General features: G+C 43.4%; 1 protein-coding gene across 3 annotated transcripts in view; it reads right to left on the bottom strand.

The window, feature by feature from the left end:
* The window catches only part of LOC122554150 (heparan sulfate 2-O-sulfotransferase 1), a 213,966-nt gene that overhangs the window by 116,663 nt on the left and 85,045 nt on the right, over window positions 1-12,258 (bottom strand). The gene's annotated exons all lie outside the window — the stretch shown is intronic.

Below are 12,258 nucleotides of genomic sequence, written 5' to 3'. Positions count from 1 at the left end.
TCATGCAAGCCAACCTTCCATCCATTAACTCCATCTATACTTCTCGCTGCCTCGGAAAGGCAGCCAACATAAATCAAAGGCCCCTCCCACCGCAGTTATAACAGAATTTGAATTTGAATTCCTACAGTGTGGCAACAAGCCCTTCAAGTCCACAATGACTCTACAAAGAGTAACCCACTCAGACCCATTCCCCTATGCTGTATTTTGCCTAATGCACCTAACTACACATCTCTGAACAATATGGACAATTTAGCATTACAGAAAACGCAAACATTGAAGATAGGAGCAGGAGGCAGCCATTTGGCCCCTCGAGCCTGCTGTCATTCATCATAATTATGGCTCATCTTCCAACTCAATAGCCTAATCTTACTTCCTCTCCATAACCTTTGGTTCCATTCGCCTCAGATGCTATATTTAGCTGCCCCTTGAACATTCAATGTTTTGGCATCAACTACTTTCTGTGGTGATGAATTCCACAGGCTCACCACTCTTTGGGTGAAGAAATGTCTCATTTCGATCCGAAATGATCTAACCTGAATCCTCAGACTGTGACCCCTAGTGTGGATGCACCCACCATGGGAACATCCTCCCTGCGTCTAGTCCTGTTAGAATTTTGTAAGCCTTTGAGATTCTCCCTTCACTTGTCTGAAGTCCAGCAAAAACAATCCAAACCTAGTCAATGTCTCCTCATATGTCAGTCCCGGCATCTCCGGAATCAGCCTGGTGATCTCTTCCAACTTCTTCTGTAGGGCAGGAGATACAAACGCTTAAACACAGGTAACAATAGACTCAAGACCAACTTCCTCCCGCTGCTATTAAACTTCGGAATGGAAGTCTCAAATTTAGCGTTGATCTCACTCTTAGCACACGTTTTTTGCAGCAGTAACTTTGTATTCTTCGCTCTGTTCTATTCTCCTAATGCACTTTGTATGGTATGATCTGCCTGTACTGCATGTAAAACAAAACTTTTCACTGTACCTAGGTACATGTGTAAAAAAAAAAATCACTTTTTGTTTCAGCTTTCCAGTAATCTCACTATTTTGCTTGTTGTGGGATGAGACTCCATTTCACATCAAAGCTGCATTTGACTATATAAGGTATGAATGAGTCTTTGCCAAACTGGAATCGACTTGAATTCAAGGAAAACTTTCAAGTCATACACAACACAAAGGAAGGTTGTCGCGGTTATTGGTTGTCAACCATCTCAGTCCACAGCATCACTCCAAGACTTCCTCAGGGCAGTTTCTGAGGCCCAAGTGTCTTCAGCAGCTTGCTGAACAAGTGCCCTCCATCATGAAGTGGGGATATTTGCTGATGATTGCATAATCTTCAACACCATTAATGACATTTCAGATTCCAATGTAGCCATTATCCCTATGCAACAAGACCTAGGCAGTATCCAGGATTGCACAGATATGTGTCAAATAACATTTATGCCACAGAAGTTTTTGTAATGATCATCTACACCAATAGAGGACCCAACTGTCATCCTTTAATAATCAATGGCATTGCCATCACTGAAAGGTCCACCATCAACATCTTTGCTTTTTTTTTTGAGGGAATGGGGGAGGGGTGGGGGTTTAACCATTGACCAAAAACTGAACTTGACAAACCACTATGTATGGTGACTACAACAGTAGATCAAAAACTATGAATTCTGCAAGTAGTTTACCTGTTGTTTCCCAATGCCTGGGATCAGCAATGCACAGTCAAGGATGTTACAGATTATATTCCACTTGCTTGGATGAGTCCATCTCTAACAATACTCGAGGAGCTTAAAGTAACTGGAACAATGCAGCCGTTTGATAGGCACCCCATCCACCATCTTCAACAGTCAATGCCCAGCCACCAATATTGCACAGTGACTGTAGAGTACACCATTTATGAAGTGCATTGCAACAACCCTCCGAGGCTTCTTTTACAGGATCTTCCAAACACATGACCTCTGCCACCTCCAAGGCCAAGGGCAGCAGGCGCATGGGAAGACTGCCATCTGAAATGTGACTTCAATTTGTACATCCTGAACATAAAACCATACTGCCATTGCTTCAATGTTGCTGGGTCAATATTCGGGAAATCCCTCTCTAACATTACTGTCATAAGTGGCCCTACACTTCAAGGACTCCAGTGGCTCAAAGTGGCAGCTCACCACCACTTTCACAATTGGGGATGGACAATAAATGCATACATACTCAGAGGCAATGACATTCCATGAATTAATTTTCAAAAGCAGGTGTGCCTCCATAAACAATTTTATAATCCAGTCAGTTGCCCATGTCAAGGCCGCATCTTTGCAGGTCAATTCACATTCTTGAAAGATGATCTGAGATCACATTGTAGAGTCTTTGCAGAAACTATTCATATAATGCAAAAATCAGCATAAATTCCCCTGTACAGATTTTGAAGGTTTACGGAGTGAACTGCGTAACTATTTCATTTAACTGTGCACACAAAGTAAATGAATAGGATTGCTTTCAGCATTATCTTAATTAGTCATTTCAAATGTTCATATTATTCATTAAATTCAACTTGAATGATACTGCAATTTTGCATTTAAAACAGATAATTGATACCATTAACTTTAAAAAGTGTACTTCAACTATTCTAAAATCACAATGTTTACAAAAGACAGATTTTTTTTGTGCAGGTGAATATTTATTCAAACCAAATGAAGAATGTGAAATGACAGCATTAAGTAATGTGACCAAACATGAACTCATCACGCTAGTGCATCCTGCAAGCGGAACAGAATTAACCTCATTTTTTTGCACTGGGTTAGAACATAGAACATAGAACAATACAGCACAGAACAGGCCCTTCGGCCCACGATGTTGTGCCGAACATTTGTCCGAGCTTAAGCACCCATCCATGTACCTATCCAATTACCACTTAAAGTTCGCCAATGATTCTGACTCTGCCACTCCCACAGGCAGCGCATTCCATGTCCCCACCACTCTCTGGGTAAAGAACCTACCCCTGACATCTCCCCTATACCTTCCACACTTCACCTTAAATTTACGTCCCCTTGTAACACTCTGTTGTACTCGGGGGAAAAAGTTTCTGATTGTCTACTCTATCTATTCCCCTGATCATCTTATACACCTCTATCAAGTCACCCCTCATCCTTCGCCGTTCCAATGAGAAAAGGCCTAGCACGCTCAACCTAACCTCGTATGACCTATTCTCCATTCCAGGCAAATCTTCTCTGCACCCTCTCCAAAGCTTCCACATCTTTCCTAAAGTGAGGCGACCAAAACTGCACACAGTACTCCAAATGTGGCCTAACCAAAGTCCTGTACAGCTGTAACATCACTTCACAACTCTTGAATTCAATCCCTCTGCTAATGAACGCTAATACACCATAGGCCTTCTTACAAGCTCTATCCACCTGAGTGGCAACTTTCAAAGATCTATGAACATAGACCCCAAGATCCCTCTGCTCCTCCACCTTACTAAGAACCCTACCGTTAACCCTGTATTCCGCATTCTTATTTGTGCTTCCAAAATGGGCAACCTCACACTTGGCAGGGCTGAACTCCATCTGCCACTCCTCAGCCCAGTTCTGCATCATATCTAAGTCCCTTTGCAGCCGACAACAGCCCTCCTCACTATCCACAACTCCACCAATCTTCGTCTCATCTGCAAATTTACTGACCCACCCTTCGACTCCCTCTTCCAAGTCATTAATAAAAATTACAAACAGCAGAGGACCCAGAACTGATCCCTGCGGAACTCCACTTGTAACTGGGCTCCAGGCTGAATATTTACCATCTACCACCACTCTCTGACTTCGACCGGTTGGCCAGTTTTCTATCCAACTGGCCAAATTTCTGCTGTCATTCTCTATTTCTATTTTCATTCTCCCTGCCAAAGTGAACATTTTCCATATTATCAATCTGGCAAATTTTCGTTCAGTCACTCAACCTGTCTCTTCCCATCAGCAAAATCTTGCTACTTTCTTGATAACATACATCCCTATCTTATTTAGTGCCTTCTGTAAATTTAACAACCATGTATGTCTCTTGTCCCTTCAGCTAAGTCATTGTAAAACGTCGAGGCACAAACCGCTGCAGGACACCATTTATTTACATATATTCTGCCAGCCAGCCAATGTTGTCCCAAAATCATGAGCTTTCATTTTTCAAAAAAACTTTGAATGTCTGGTCAAACACTGCCTAACACAGTCATAGTCACAGAATCATACCTTACACACATCCCAACAGCTTCCCTGCATATGTTCTGTCTCACAGGACAATATAATATTGGAGCAGAATTAGGTAATGCGGCCCATCAAGTCTGCTCCACATCCAATCATGGCTGATATGTTTCTTAGATCCCCTTCCTAATCCAGAACCTCTTCTTTAGTAGGGCTCTACTCCACCCTTTTTTTGTCCTCTTTTCATGTTATTTTCCCTTTCTACTTACCTCCTCTCCTCAGACGGCGCGGTGGCACTGAGTTGAGCCAGTGGCAAACTCATGGCGAAGGCTCAGCGCAAACCAGAGTTGAAACCGAACTCAGACTCATCTGCTCAGTTTGCTATTTTTTCCGCTTTTTCTGTTTCAGAAGGATTATAATGATTAACTTGAAACTCTATTTCTCTATTTTTCCAAGTTATACCTGGACTTTATATCTAAGCTCCTTTCTTACCCAAGGTGGCATTGGAAACAGTGACTATGTATACTTTTCACCTTACTCATGTATCCCTGTACTTGAGTACATGTGACAATAAAATCTAACTCTAATTCAGTGACTTGACCTCCATGGTGTTCTGAGACAATGAGTTCCACAGGTTTATCACCAACTAGTTAAAGAAATTCTTCCTTAATTCAGTTCTAAAAGGGCCACTCTTCGCTTTGAGGTTGTGCCCTAAGGCCCTGGTCTCTCCGAGTAGAGGAAACAGTATTTCTATGTCCACTCTATCCAGGCCTCAGTCCTCCAGATCCCCTCATCTTTCTCAACTCCATCAAATCGACTCAAACCTTAACAGCTCCTCATATGACAAGACCTTCATCCCTGGGATCATTCTTGTGAACCTTCTTTGTACACCCTCCCATGGCATCACATTCTTCTTTAGATAAGGCCCAAAACTGCTCACAGTATTCAAAATACGGTCTGACCAGAGTCTAAAATTGTCTCAGTCTTACATCTTATATTCCAGCTCTCTTGAAATGAATGCAGACGCTGCATTTGTCTTTCTAACTGCCAACTGAACCTGCATGTAAACATTAAGAGAATCCTGAACTGATACTCCCAAGTACTTACAAGCTTTCAATTCCTGAAGCCTTTCCTCATTTAGAGAACAGGCTCAGCAGAACAGTGACACACAGTTGGGAGACAGATGCCAGATAGTTCCTCAACAATGACTCTGCTGTTGAAGAGCATGTGGAGGTAGCACTGAGGGTGGCATGAGCAGAAAATGTACCTGGGTGCGGGAATTTCAATGGCCACTACTAAGCGTAGTTGGGCAACACCACGACTAATCGAGTACATTGAAAAATTTACAAATTGCCACTTACAGCGCTATCCTTGGTACAAAGGTACTGATGCTTAGTTACAAAGCTGAAAAATAAAGAAAACAAACCGAAAACGTTAAATATTACAGTGCTTCTTACTAAAAAGTAGAATAACAAAGAAATACAGTTAACAGTTCTACGTCACATTCCATAATCACCTGGCCATGCTGGACTCCCATTCCTCACAACAGCTCAACCTCCCCCACTTCAGGTTCAACCTTGCCCCTGCCACCACCCATGCTGCTTGCTCTCACCACTTTGCAGCTTGTTCCTGCTACCGTCGCCACGGCTGTCTGCTTTCACTCTCATTGGTTAGAGACAAAACAAACTGCAAATGCTGAAATCCAAGTTAGACAAGCAGGATGCTGCCTGCCTTCACCTATCCCCACTTCACCATCCTGACCCCACCACCCCCTTTATCTGCAGCTCCCTTTACACCCACCCCCATGTCCTGAAGAAGGGTTACACCCGAAAAGTCGACTTCTCCACCTCCTGATCTGTCTGTTCTTCCAGCCTCCTGCTTGCTTTACTCACTATCACTGGCGGCCATCCCAGGCTTCCTTCATGCTCCTGAACTCACAACCGGCCACGCAAGTGTGCCTTTTCCAGCTCTTGCCACCAGCTGCCCCAGGCTGCCTGTTCTGTCTCTCGCCACCGGCTTCCCCATGCAGTCTGATCCTGCTTCTGCTGCCAGCTGCCTCAGACTGCTTGCTCCCATTCCCACCACTGGCTGTCCAATATTACAATTATTACAAGTTCTGATGAGGAATCACGGAACTTGAAACTTTATCTCTACCTTCTCCCTGCAGATGTTCCCGGGTTTTGCCAGCAATTTTGGTTTTTATTTCAAATCTCTAGCATCTGCAGTTCTTTGATTTATTATATTATTAAAAGCATACTCTCTTTTAGACATGACTGTATAGAAAGGGCACACGGAACACTACACAATAGGGCAAAAGCTTTCCATTGAATATCTTAAATTGCCTGATGGGCAAAAGAATTACTCTTTAAAAGGCAGTTAATACTATGTAGGCATTTTCAAGGGCCAATTTGCACAATGCAAGATTTCACATGAAATTCCACATGACATTCTGTTTTCATAGCGATAAACAGTCACTCTTCGGAACATTCGAAAAACTCCCTCAGACTTTACTGTCACCGAAGTGCCTGTCCCCATTATTTGCTTACATCCTGAAATGAGATAGAATCTCTGAGGAGAAACTGCTTGACAATTTAAGCAAGTGGACAATTCAACAAATGTGAAAGCATCTCTCGACAACTGTGCGACAGAAATTCCTGGATTTTATTTCTGACCCAAAATACCCTCTTCTCTCTCTGACCAGTTGAAGAACTATTCCAACTACACCTCCATTCATCGACAGGCAAGTTCCTTAGGTTAAATTGTGATTTCACTTTCTTCCCATCCTCACTATAAAATATTTAAGGTGTTACAACAACTATTGTCTGATTAAATTCAGAAATTGAATAGTTGCCATCAGAGATGCATTACATTTTAACAAAGCTAACAATGAAGTAATCGGATGCCTGAATACCTATTCAAACGTATTGACATCATGATGTTCCCTTAAGAGCTCACCTGCAGAAATCAAGCATTTCAGCAGATCTTTTTAAAGATTTTCATTTTAGCCTTTCCAACATTTTTAACCCATTCTCTGTCTAATCAAAAACTGAATTCACCGTCCCAAACAGACCCTCAAGGTCATGGATGACTTCTTTCTTGTTTGATGATTCTGAAAAGGTTAGTGGGTTCATGGTGTCATAGAGATGTACAGCATGGAAGCAGACCCTTCGGTCCAACCCGTCCATGCCGACCAGATATCCCAACCCAATCAAGTCCCACCTGCCATTACCCGGCCCATATCCCTCCAAACCCTTCCTATTCATATACCCATCCAAATGCCTCTTAAATGTTGCAATTGTACCAGCCTCCACCACTTCCTCTGGCAGCTCATTCCATACACGTACCACCCTCTGCGTGAAAACATTGCCCCTTAAATCTCTTATATCTTTCCCCTCTCACCCTAAACCTCTGCCCTCTAGTTCTGGACTCCCCAACCCCAGGGAAAAGACTTTGCCTATTTATCCTATCCATGCCCCTGAAAATTTTGTAAACCTCTACAAGGTCACCCCTAAGCCTCCGACGGTCCAGAGAAAACAGCCCCAGCCTGTTCAGCCTCTTCCTGTAGCTCACATCCTCCAACTCTGGCAACATACTTGTATATTTTTCTGAACCCTTTCAAGTTTCACAGCATCTTTCCGATAGGAAGGAGACCAGAAATGCACGCAATATTCCAACAGTGGCCTAACCAATGTCCTGCACAGCCGCAACATGACCTCCCAACTCCTGTACTCAATACTCTGACCAATAAAGGAAAGCATACCAAACGCCTTCTTCACTATCCTATCAACCTTCGACTCCACTTTCACGGAGCTAAGAACCTGCATTTCAAGGTCTCCTTGTTCAGCAACACTCCCTAGGACCTTACCATTAAGTGTATAAGTCCTGCTAGGATTTGCTTTCCTAAAATGCAGCACCTCGCATTTATCTGAATTAAACTCCATCTGCCACTTCTCAGCCCATTGGCCCATCTGGTCAAGATCCTGTTGTAATCTGAGGTAACCCTCTTCGCTGTCAGCACTACACCTCCAATTTTGGTGTCAACTGCAAACTTACTAACTGTGTACCTCTTATGCTCGCATCCAAATCATTTATGTAAATGACAAAGTAGAGGGCCCAGCACCGATCCTTGTGGCAGTCCACTGGTCACAGGCCTCCAGTCTGAAAAACAACCCTCCACCACCACCCTCTGTTTAGATTAGATTAGATTAGATTACAGTGTGGTAACAGGCCCTTCGGCCCAACAAGTCCACACCGCCCCGCCGAAGCACAACCCACCCATACCCCTGCATTTACCCCTTACCTAACACCACGGGCAATTTAGCATGGCCAATTTACCTGACCTGCACATCTTTGGACTGTGGGAGGAAACCGGAGCACCCGGAGTAAACCCACACAGACACGGGGAGAACTTGCAAACTCCACACAGTCAGTCGCCTGAGGCGGGAATTGAACCCGGGTCTCTGGCGCTGTGAGGCAGCAGTGCTAACTACTGTGCCACCGTGCCACCCATAGCTTTGAGTCAGTTCTATATCCAAATGGCTAGTTCTCCCTGTATTCCATGAGATCTAACCTTGCTAATCAGTCTCCCATGGGGAACCTTGTCAAAAGCCTTACTGAAGTCCATATAGATCACATCTACTGCTCTGCCCTCATCAACAATCCTCTTTGTTACTTCATCAAAAAACTCAATCAAGTTTGTGAGACATGATTTCCCACGCACAAAGCCATGTTGACTATCCCTAATCAGTCCCTGCCTTTCCAAATACATGTACATGTACATCCTGTCCCTCAGGATTCCCTCCAACAACTTGCCCACCACCAAGGTCAGGCTCACTGGTCTATAGTTCCCTGGCTTGTCCTTACCACCCTTCTTATACAGTGGCGTCACGTTTGCCAACCTCCAGTCTTCCGGCATCTCACCGGTGACTATCGTTGATACAAATATCTTAGTAAGTGGCCCAGCAATCACTTCCCTAGCTTCCCATAGAGTTCTCAGGTACACTTGATCAGGTCCTGCGGATTTATCCACCTTTAACCGTTTCAAGACATCCAGCACTTCCTCCTCTGTAATATGGGCATTTTGCAAGATGTCACCATCTATTTGCCTACAGTCTATATCTTCCATATCTTTTTCCACAGTAAATACTGATGCAAAATATTCATTTAGTATCTCTCCCATTTTCTGTGGCTCCACACAAAGGCCACCTTGCTGATCTTTGAGGGCCCTATTGTCTCCCTAGTTCCCCTTTTGTCCTTAATATATTTGTAAAACCCCTTTGGATTCTCCTTAATTGTATTTGCCAAAGCTATCTCATGTCCCTGTCTTGCCCTCCTGATTTACCTCTTAAGTATACTCCTACTTTCTTTATACTCTAAGGATTCACTCGATCTATCCTGTCTGTATCTGACGTATGCTTACTTCTTTTTCTTAACCAAACCCTCAATATCTTTAGTCATCCAGCATTCCCTATAGTTACCAGCCTTTCCTTGCACCCTGACAGGAATATACTTTCTCTGGATTCTTGTTATCTCATTTCTGAAGGCTTCCAATTTTCCAGCCATCCCTTTACCTGCGAACATTTGCCTCCAATCAGCTTTCACAAGTTCTTGCCTAATAACGTCAAAACTGGCCTTTCTCCAATTTAGAACTTCAGCTTTTAGATCTGGTCTATCCTTTTCCATCACTATTTTAAAACGAACAGAATTATGGTTGCTGGCCCCAAAGTGCTCCCCCACTGACACCTTAGTCACCTGCCCTGCCTTATTTCCCAACAGTAGGTCAAGTTTTGCACCCACATCCACATACTGCATCAGAAATTTGTCTTGTGCACACTTAAGAAATTCGTCTCCACCGAAACCTTTAACACTATGGCAGTCCCAGTCGATGTTTGGAAAGTTATAATCCCCTACCATAACCACCCCATTATTCTTACAGATAGCGAAGATCTCCTTATAAGTTTGTTTCTCAATTTCCCTCTGACTATTGGCGGATCTATAATACAATCCCAATAAGGTGATCATCCCTTTCTTATTTCTCAGTTCCACCCAAATAACTTCCCTGGATGTATTTCTGGGAATATCCTCCCTTAGCACAGCTGTAATGTTATGTCTTATCAAAAATGCCACTTCCCCTCCTCTTTTGCCCCCCTTTCTATCCTTCCTGTAGCATTTGTATCCTGGAATATTAAGCTGCCAGTCCTACCCATCCCTGAGCCATGTTTCCGTAATTGCTATGATATCCCAGTCCCATGTTCCTAACCATGCCCTGAGTTCTTCCCTGTTAGGCCCCTTGCATTGAAATAAATGCAGTTTAATTTATTAGTCCTACCTTGTCCCTGCCTGCCCTGTTTCACTCACTTCTGTTCTTAGCTGTACCCGTCTCAGATCGATCTCTTTCCTCACTATCTCCCTGGGTCCCACCCCACCACCTTACTAGTTTAAATCCTCCCAAGCAGTTCTAGCAAATTTCCCTGCCAGTATATTAGTCCCCTTCCAATTTAGGTGCAATCCGTTCTTCTTGTACAGGTCACTTCTACCCCAAAAGAGATTCCAATGATCCAAAAATGTGAATCCTTCTCCCATACACCAGCTCCTCAGTCATGCATTCATCTGCTCTATCCTCCTACTCCTGCCCTCACGAACTCATAGCACTGGGAGTAATCCAGATATTACTACCCTTGGGGACCTCCTTTTTAAAATTCTACCTAACTCTCTGTAATCTCCCTTCAGAGTCTCAATTTTTTTCCTTCCAATGTCGTTTGTTCCAATGTGGACACTGACCTCCTGCTGGCCCCTCTCCCCCGTGAGAACATTCTGAACCCTCTGAGACACCCTTGATCCTGGCACCAGGAAAACAACACACCATTCTGCTTTTTCTCTCCTGACCACAGAAACGGCTGTCTGTACCTCAGGACTAAAGAATCCCCTAACACAATTGATCTCTTGGAAGCCGACGTACCCCTCGTTGCATTAGAGCCAGTCTCAATACCAGAAACTTGGCAGTTCAAGCTACATTCCCCTTAGAATCCATCACCTCCTACATTTTCCAAAACAGCATACCTGTTTGAAATGGATATATCCACAAAAGACTCCTGCTTTAGCTGCCTACCTCTCTTACCCTTCCTGGAGTTAACCCATCTATGTGACTGTATCTGAGACTTGCTGCCCTTTCTATAACTGCCATCCATCACATACTGCAGCTATTGCAAATTCCTCATCGCTTCTATTTGTCTCGCCACTCGATCTGATAAGATTTGCATCCAACAGCATTTATGGCAGATATAATCAGCAGTAACCCTTAAACTCTCTTTAAACTCCCACATCTGACAAGAAGTACATATCACTGCAAAGGCCATTTTTGCTCCTTCACAATCGACAGACCCAGAAAATAACACCGTCTTATTCCTCTACAAACACTGCCCCAGGTTAAAATATAAGCCGTAGCTATTAATTTAAGTTTAATCAAGAGACTTATCGCCAAAAACATATAATCAAGAAAGAATCCACTGTACCCACTACTGCAGCTTTTCTCTTGGACAGACTTAAAACAACAATTAACTTATCTGATTCTGCGCTATGAACTTCGCCCAACAGTTCCTCCAAGATTAGTTGTGAATTTCACTGTTTGTTAATTTTCCAAGATGCACTCTGATGTCCAGCGATACACGAATTCAAACAGCAAAGGCGGTAACTGTGCAGATTTTCTCTCTCTCCCCTGCACTGTCCTCACCATGTGCTTCCTTTGTCTGCCCTTCTCCCTTTGAAACTGATGTTTTGACTTTTTTTTTTCCAAAGATCCAAAACAATGCAACAGCATATAAAACAGTAATTGCAGCTCCTGGATTTCGAGGAAATCACCTCCAACACCTAAAATACCCTAAAAAAAAAAGGAACAGCTCTTACAGCCAGAAATTTTTCCCATCCTCCATCTTGGATTACCCAGAATCCTCTTCAATATGCATTCTATAGATTCTACCAGATTCAATTCACAAATAGTGCTTGAAGGGTTGTTTGAACATTTGCACACTCCCATAGACTTCTCCAAATTATATGAAGAGAACAGCCCAGCAAACTGAGGCCCTCCTCCAACCAGCTTCTAAACT

The sequence above is a fragment of the Chiloscyllium plagiosum genome, unplaced genomic scaffold, assembly GCF_037043375.1.
Source record: "Chiloscyllium plagiosum isolate Xiang-an unplaced genomic scaffold, Cpla_swu_hap1 HiC_scaffold_9, whole genome shotgun sequence".
NCBI classification, from domain to species: Eukaryota; Metazoa; Chordata; class Chondrichthyes; order Orectolobiformes; family Hemiscylliidae; genus Chiloscyllium; species Chiloscyllium plagiosum.
The sequence above is the reverse complement of the archived record's forward strand: the minus strand, read 5'-3'. Positions and strand labels throughout refer to the sequence as shown.